We start from the raw sequence: 7,987 nt of genomic DNA, 5'->3' as shown, positions 1-7,987 counted from the left end.
CATAATTCTGATTCTGGACTGTGTTAAACAAATGTGGGAAATACCCTTTGGACGCCGGGAAACCAAAAGCCTTAGGCAGTTCGCTTAACTTCATGGGTAGAAAATTCAAACTGTTGATAAAGCAAATTTTAAGGTCTGGTACCACAAGGAGCTTCGCTTTGCACCCTGAGTTATCAGTTTGACGTCGACTCTCTCATTAACCAGTTGCTGTATTATGAAGAAACCATCATAGCTCTGACTGTTGTGAGCCAAAAAGCTATACCCCCAGAATTTCATAGACAGAAATGTGGTGATAAATCGGTTGACACAGTCAGGAACATTGAACGCCCAACTGTCTTCACGAGTGAGATGTTTTGCATAGATATAGTTGGGTATGAGTAGGCCTGTCTCTTGCATACACTCCATGTCAAAGATTATGTATGTCTCGGTCTTGGTTACTTCTTTTGGGTGTCTCATATAACACTGGTGTTCATCCAGGGAGACAACTTCCACATTATATCGGGGACAGATCCTACCCTTACAGTTATGTTTGACCTTTATAAAATGACCCAGGCCCTGCAGTCTGTTTTTAGATGACATTCGGCTGTACCTTGAAATGTTTTTTCAATGTGTTGTTGAAGATATTCTTTGGACCAGGCAATTGTTTTACACTGGGGAAATTTAAAGACTGATTCCCTGATCACCACGCAATCATCTCTCTGACACATGTTGCAGTGTAAGTGGCACCTGTGAGCCGCCTTATTGCTGTATGTGTGACAACAATGAATCTAAATCTTTAAGTGAGCGCTGCATGATGATTATTTCCGCTTTTCTCAAGTGTTTCAGAAACAATTGCCACTGCCTGCGGGTTCGAAACCATTTTAAACGTTGTTCTGGTAAATCTTTTGCAGGGATGCAGCGATTTTTAACCGAATTTGAGGGTCTGCTTGTATATTTCAACACTAACAGCGGTGTCTTAGGCTCTGCGCTTAAGTAGGTATTGTCTGTACACAGCTTGGGGTCTACCCCTGATCTGGGGGGTCTGCAAAATCAGGGCTGTGCTGTATATGCTTTTGTGGCAGCAGTTTCTTTTTTTTAGTTTGTTTTTAAGAGTTAGGGGTCTTTTATTTTTCATTATTTTTTTAGCTGAGGTGTTCCCCCTGTTTTTAGATTCCCTCATGTAAAGGACATGCTTGACCTTAGACACATGCTTACGCATAACTGCTAGATATTTTTTACCAGGCCTGTGTCTCAAACTACAATCCTGGTGTCATAATCTATAGTTGTTATGCAGCCCTAATAAATGTTTTTCCTTTCTCCGTTTTTTTAAACCTGGGGGTTGAAAAAACTGCTTAACAATGCTATCCCTTTTAGAATCACAAATATTTACAAAGCCTTTCGATGTGTTAAGATTCACAGGTTTTGGGGTATTTAAGGGCTGTATGTTATGCTCTGTACAATAAATGGCTGTGGTACGGCATTGTTTGTTTACACCGTTGGGTCCCCTGCAGGACATATCAAGGGGTTTCGGGACATAGCCTGATCCACAGATAATAGAGGCATATACAAAGTCTTGAGACTCTATTTTTAAGGGGGAATCTGAAAAAACGATGATTTCCACTTTTATGGGTGAATCAGCAATTATTATAATAGGGGCCGAATCTAGGACGGCACTGGTGCTAGGTTGAACCCCCCCCCACGTTCTATATCTTCAGAAACAGTAATATCTATCTCATGGTTGGGGCTCGTTGTGAGAACGCATGGGGTGGGGTGATCTCTCCACAACCGGGGGACCACGGGTGGGGGCTACCCAAGCCACTGTTTGTGGGGCTTGTTGGGGAGTACACATGCAGGGGTATGATCTCACCACAACTGGGGGTCCACAGGCGAGGGCTACCCGAGACTCCGGCTAAAAGGTTTTCGGAGCTCGCCACAGGGAGCCCCAGGCCCTGTGTAATGACACCCCCGAGGTGTGTCTCCTGGGGAGGTCTAACATTCACAGTTGCTACAACAGGTGGGGTATGCAACCGCATGCAATGTTCAATAGGCTGGAGTATATGGTTGTTGGGAACAATAATACATTTGTGGCTTAAAGGTAACTAGAACATTTGCAAATCCTTGAGACCCCCGCCCCTTGTTAAGTGATTAGCACCTCCTTTTATTTAAAAGGATCTGTACCGCCCCATCTGAGACAGAGTCAAGGCTATTGGCATTCTACAACGACAGTGTATGCGGCTGACCTGCAGATGGCTGGGTGAGCGGGGGTGGGGTCACAGAGGGTGTTTGCGCTATGACTTCTTCCTCCGACACAACACAAGCCCCTAAAATTAAACAAAAGAAAAAACAGTTTTAGTGTTGTATTACAGAAAGAACAGACCAAGCAAAACTTTACAATGAAATGCTAAGGTAAACATAAAGGGTTACAAACTCACATTAAAATATTAAAAGGCCTAGTTGGGAACAAAAACCCAAACAACCCGCTAGAATGACATGTTCGAGCCGGTATGGGGTTTTACAAAGACACACTGAAATATTAACACCCATCGCTGTGGAAAGAAAGGGTTTGTTGGTTAGTAGTCATACAAACATACAATGTGTATCCGCAGCAGGTTACTGCTGCTTTAATGACAGGACAGTTGATGGTGCTGGGCCTCCAGCGTGTGGCCTGGGTGTGGCAGCCGATGTTGTTGGTCCTCCAGCATGGGCATCTGATGGGACAGTCGATGGCGTTGGACCTCCAGCATGTGGCTCTGAAATAAAATCAAAGAAAACATTTACCAACAGGCTCTACATCAAGGATTCACACGCCCACCGCATGCTTCAAATGCATAATCATATTTTACACTAAAGACTCAATTTGTGGAAAACACCTGGTCCCCTATAAAAAGGCATACAGGCTTTGCAAGGGTCGACCTTTAACAAACATATCTAAAGTGACAGTGGCCATTACCTGCTACAATGCCCGCTGCCTCTCTCCCAGCCTCAGAAGTCCCAGCGTCAGAGGTCCCTGCATCAAGCTTTTGAGCGTCATCGGTCTTGTCATATGTGTGATTGTGCGTCACCGCTTAAAAATAAAGCACCAGTATACGTTATTGTAAAAAGGAAAATTATAATTAAAAATCCAATTACAAATATTAAATATTAACCATTATTAATTATCAACAGCTGATATTAATGCCCAATATTAAATTATTAAAGATCAACAGCTGCTGTTAATGCCCAAATATTACATTATTCAATATTAATATCCGATATTAAATATATATTGATAATACGCACCAAAATCTTCTATATTAGCAAATCCATTTTCGGTCAGGATAGCGATAAGTGTTTCCGAATTGATGCAGATGTCCTCCAAGCATGCATTCCATGCATCATATTCATCTGCTAGAAAAAAATAAAATTAAATAAATAAACCTCTGGCCTCCCATACTGCAAATGACTGACCCCAGGGCCCCCAGACACATGAGGGGAGAAGAAACAACACGCCATGCTTGGGGACCTTATACACTGGGGCCCGTTGGGGGACTGCTTGATGAGTTAGTTAACTATGAGGCTAATAGCTTTGAACAGCGTTGATGCATAAATATTCTTTAAAATGTACAATATGCCACACATTTGATCAAAAACCTTATCCTTGGTGTGCCGTTCAAACAGTGTCACAAAAGAAATGAATTACCACTTACACCTGGGGCCCATGGGGCATTTTGATGGGTTACTTCACTATGCTGCTTATAGTCTCTGGCTGTTGTGGCTGAATAAAATATTCTTTAAAATGTACAATCTACATTTCTTTTTATTTTCAAAAACAGCCTACTTGGGGCCAGTTCTAGCCTGTGACGTGATGTGATGTGATAGGTTATTTTATCCAGAGGTTTCTAAGTGCAGACCCTGGGGATCGAACCTTTGTTACTTTGTGTCATCTTGCTTCCAAGGCACGCACGTTGCCGCTATCCTCCCGGGACTTATCATGTATTGTATCAGCTGATGTGAAAAAGGTTGCTCCAGTGGCACCCAAAAAGCATTCAACACGGCTGTGTGTGTAACAAGCACTTGAGCAAAAAACAAAAATGAGCAGATATGAGGATACAAAATATTGAAAAACGATATGATGAAATTAGTACTAAGATGTTTTTAACCCTGTACCAATAGCATGCACAAAGACTCAGATATTTCAGGGAAAGTTAAGGTACACTGGGCCTCATTACAAGCATGGTGGTCCGGGAACTACGGTACCGGTAAGCATGCCGGTACCGTAGTTCCCGGACTGCCATACTACGTGCTCTGCTGCGGGTGCCGTTTCACCCGCCAGGTTTTTCCTGGCGGGTGTAACGGCACCCACGAGCAGAGCACGTTGGATGTACCGGCACAACTCTGCATGTGCCGGTGCAGCCGACCTCCCCATCCCCATTCAGCCCTATGGGGCAGAATGGGGATCGGAAGGCCCTTGTTACCGGCACCCGCAAATGGGCAATTACCGGGTCCGCCGAGCTCGGCATGACGCGGTTCTTGCATATTTGCGGGTGCCGGGAAAAATGCAACTCCGGTGGCAGCCGTGCCCTTGATAAGGGCAGGGCTACCACCAGAGTTGTAATGAGGCAGACTGGCCATCTGATAAGGGTGACTTGGTAAGAGGGGATGCCATGGCGGGTCACGTAATATGGCGAAGAGTGAACAAGCTAACAGATACATGTTTGCCGACTGTGCTAAAGCTCCCATGATGGATAGTTTCTCAGACAGGGAAAAGCAACATTTATGAGACAAGCTACAGATAAAGTGCACTGAGCAAAGCCACTGGCTGGAATCTCGGAACAGGGAACAATTAGAAAAGTCTTCATAAAAACGAACAAGGCAGAGCACAATGTTTTAAAACAAGAATGTTACGTTAGGGAGGTTTATAAAATGCAAATTTATTATAAAGCCTGTGATGTGCACTCCACAAAGGCACACATCCCGACTACAGTGCCCCAGGCAGTAACATTTAAATAGCCAAGGTTTACCGTGGCTATTTAAATGCTAATGTCTGGGGCTCTGTCGTTGGGATGTGAGGCCTTTGTTCACCCAAACTCAGCATCAAGATGCCTGAGGCATGCCGCGTGCATCTTGATGCCGAGTTCGGGTGAGAATCTTAATGCCGATACAGGTCTTTATTTAAAGAAAAAAAAAGACTTGTATCGGCATTAATATGCACGCTAGGCATGCCGATACAAGTCTTTATTTCTTTAAATAAAGACCTGTATCTGCATTAGGCTGATGCAGATAGACTCCGGGGGATCTGTGAAGTCAGATCCCCCAACACTGACGCGCAGATGTCAGCCCGCACATTCCAACAGTTCGGGTTGCATCTGAGGGGGCGGGGACACAGAGCTTTAAGGGATCTGTGTCCCCGCCCCCTCAGATGCAACCCCACCCATTGGAATATGCGGGCTGACATCTGTGGCAGAAGCACGCTTTTAAAATACAGGCGGCATGCCGCATGTAGTCCCAGGCAGGCCCAAACTTTCTACTGGTGTGGGCCTGCCTGGGAATACATGCCACATGCCCCCTGTATTTTAAAAGCATGCTTATGTGGGCCTAGGTTAGGGTTCCCAGATTTAAAAAGTAAAAAACTGGGACAGGGCAACTAACATAAAAACATGCCTAACTCTTGAACGTGGCTATCAAGGCCCTACACACAAGTAGCGTTAGGTGGAGACGTGGGGTTAAGTGTTACTGCTCAAAGAAACACATATTATAATTAATTCATCACAATCCACCACTATCTTAAATTGTAAAAAGCAGCATTTCTCATGTGCGAGATTGTGCATTCCTGCCGGCCAGCAATGAAGACCTATTACAAAAAAGGGCACCAAATACTGGGCCAGGCCCCGCAAAACCGGGACATCTGATCACCCCCAGCCATGGTGCACATGGCCATGAACACATAACACCAAGGACCGCATTATTATTTTTTTCATTTTAAAAAGACATGCCAGGCTGGTCTTTTAAAAAAGTTAATATCAGACAACTGCAAATTTGTCTTCAAAACAACACATGCCAACCCATGTTTTAAACATAGAGTCCCCCAGTCCACATTTTTCCCCAGAGCATAATAAACATTGGGGCCTATACACATATAGATATTTTAAAACACAGTGGCCCTCATTAGGACCCTGGCGGAGTGGGTTTCCGCCAGCGCTAATCGCGGCGGACCCGTCCGCCGTACTACGAGTTCCCTTAGCGCCATGGAGGTTTTCTCCGCCTGGTTTTACCGGGCGGAGAAAACCATGGCGCTAAGGGACCTCGTTGTTAATTACGCCGCCGTACTTTACGGCGGCGTAATTAACTCCTTCCCCACTCCCATTATACCCTATGGGGCAAGAATGGGAATGGGGAAGGGTAAAATGGGGATTGGGGATTTACCGCTCCGCCAAGGTCGGCATGGGGTGGTAAATCCGCCAACCCCCATGGCGCTATCGGCGGCTTTCCGCCATGCTCCGCGGTGCATTTAGCACCGCGGATTCCGCCAGGGTCGTAATGAGGGCCAGTGACATGTCAATGTTACCTGAAATATGAATTAAATCTAATACATCACCCAGTGAGGGGGCTGCATACTGATCCTATAAGCAAATTAAATAAAGACATTTAGCCAGGATTTTACACATGGCCAGCCTAAGCTACAACAACGCATAGATTATACACCAGTTTACTTGAAAATTTGATGACTCCTGACTCGGCATGGTAACTCTAAACGTCAGGCTGGTTCCGAAAAAAAAGGGCTTTATGGGTTAATTCCTGAGCAGCAGTCGGAAAAGGTCTGAAATAATTCAGCCCTTCCATTTATAATGAGCTCCAAGTGTCTGTCTTTTTGCAGATAGCTCTGAAATTAACCCAGAACAGCTTCTGTGCCACCCAATGTGTTACCACTTAAGCCATTGCCCCTAGGGCTTCAGGGCTACGCATATCCTGTGTGCATTGTGTGCGGGGGAGCAGGATGCCTGCATCCCTGGAAATTTCAAGGGATCCATCCACCACTTGGATCTAAGTATTTGCCCCTAGGGCTTTAGATCCACGCACTTCCCCTGAGCAGCCTGTTGAGGGGGCATTTCCGTTTGAGCACATTTCCAGCCTGCCTGGAATTTTCAAGAGACACATCCATTATTGTCTGCTATGTAATTTCCCCTAGGGGTTCAGAGCTATGCACTTCCTATGGGCAGGTTCCTGTGGAATTCCAGCTGGAACACCACATGGCAGGGCCCATCAGCTGCTTTTGAGCTCTATATATACTCGTCAGCCTGGGCCTCTTAACACTGTTTGCTCCGGCCTGGGACCCTGCAGGATCTGCGGCCTGTGTTCTTTGAAAAGACCAGATGCCTGAGCTGCACCCCAGGCCCCAGAGCCTGGCCTTTTCAAAGAACACAGGCTTTGCTTCAAAATCCTGCTGGGCACTGGCCTAGCACCCCATCAGTGTTTATGAATATGAATTGTTTTGAATTATGGATTATCAATTATGAATGATGCCTATTTTTATATAATTTGATAGGCAGAATTTATTATTTGGGTTTATTTTTTTTTAAATGATGATTTACAAAAAAGTGGGGAATATGAAATTCATATTTCATATTTCATATTTTATATAATTTGATATACAGATTTTTTGGGGGGTTTTCTTTTTGATTTCTTAGTATAGCTACCATGCTTATCTTCCCACCTGTCTCATTATAAGTGTAGACACACAACCACCCAATACTTAAAAAAACCTTTAGCACAACCAGCCATGACCAATACCCAAAGTTTCAACCTTATGTATACCTTGCCATAACTGCAGCTCTCACTGACGCTGTTTAATCAGAGTTTCCATGACCTTCATGCGAGGCTTGTACCTACACCCCAAACCCCAGCTGCATATATACACCCTGCACGCCACACCCCTAAAGATGACCGCCGCTCAGCCATCATCTCCAGGCGCCCCACCGTGCAAAACCCTGCGCCACACTTCTGGGGCTTTGTGGGGGACATCCGGGGGAAG

General features: G+C 45.0%; 1 long non-coding RNA gene across 1 annotated transcript in view; it reads right to left on the bottom strand.

The window, feature by feature from the left end:
• Nucleotides 1–7,987, bottom strand: part of LOC138492296 (uncharacterized) — a 62,072-nt gene that overhangs the window by 4,014 nt on the left and 50,071 nt on the right. Inside the window, exons 2-5 of the long non-coding RNA XR_011276181.1 lie at nt 3,259–3,366; nt 2,930–3,043; nt 2,571–2,729; nt 1–2,300 (exon numbers count right to left, since the gene is read on the bottom strand). The exon at nt 1–2,300 is cut by the window's left edge and continues 4,014 nt beyond it. This is a non-coding gene — a long non-coding RNA (uncharacterized lncRNA). The remainder of the gene's footprint in view (nt 2,301–2,570; nt 2,730–2,929; nt 3,044–3,258; nt 3,367–7,987) is intronic.

This window comes from Ambystoma mexicanum, chromosome 10 (assembly GCF_040938575.1).
Source record: "Ambystoma mexicanum isolate Mex_15411 chromosome 10, UKY_AmexF1_1, whole genome shotgun sequence".
NCBI lineage: Eukaryota > Metazoa > Chordata > Amphibia > Caudata > Ambystomatidae > Ambystoma > Ambystoma mexicanum.
This window is presented reverse-complemented; position numbering and strand designations above follow the sequence as displayed.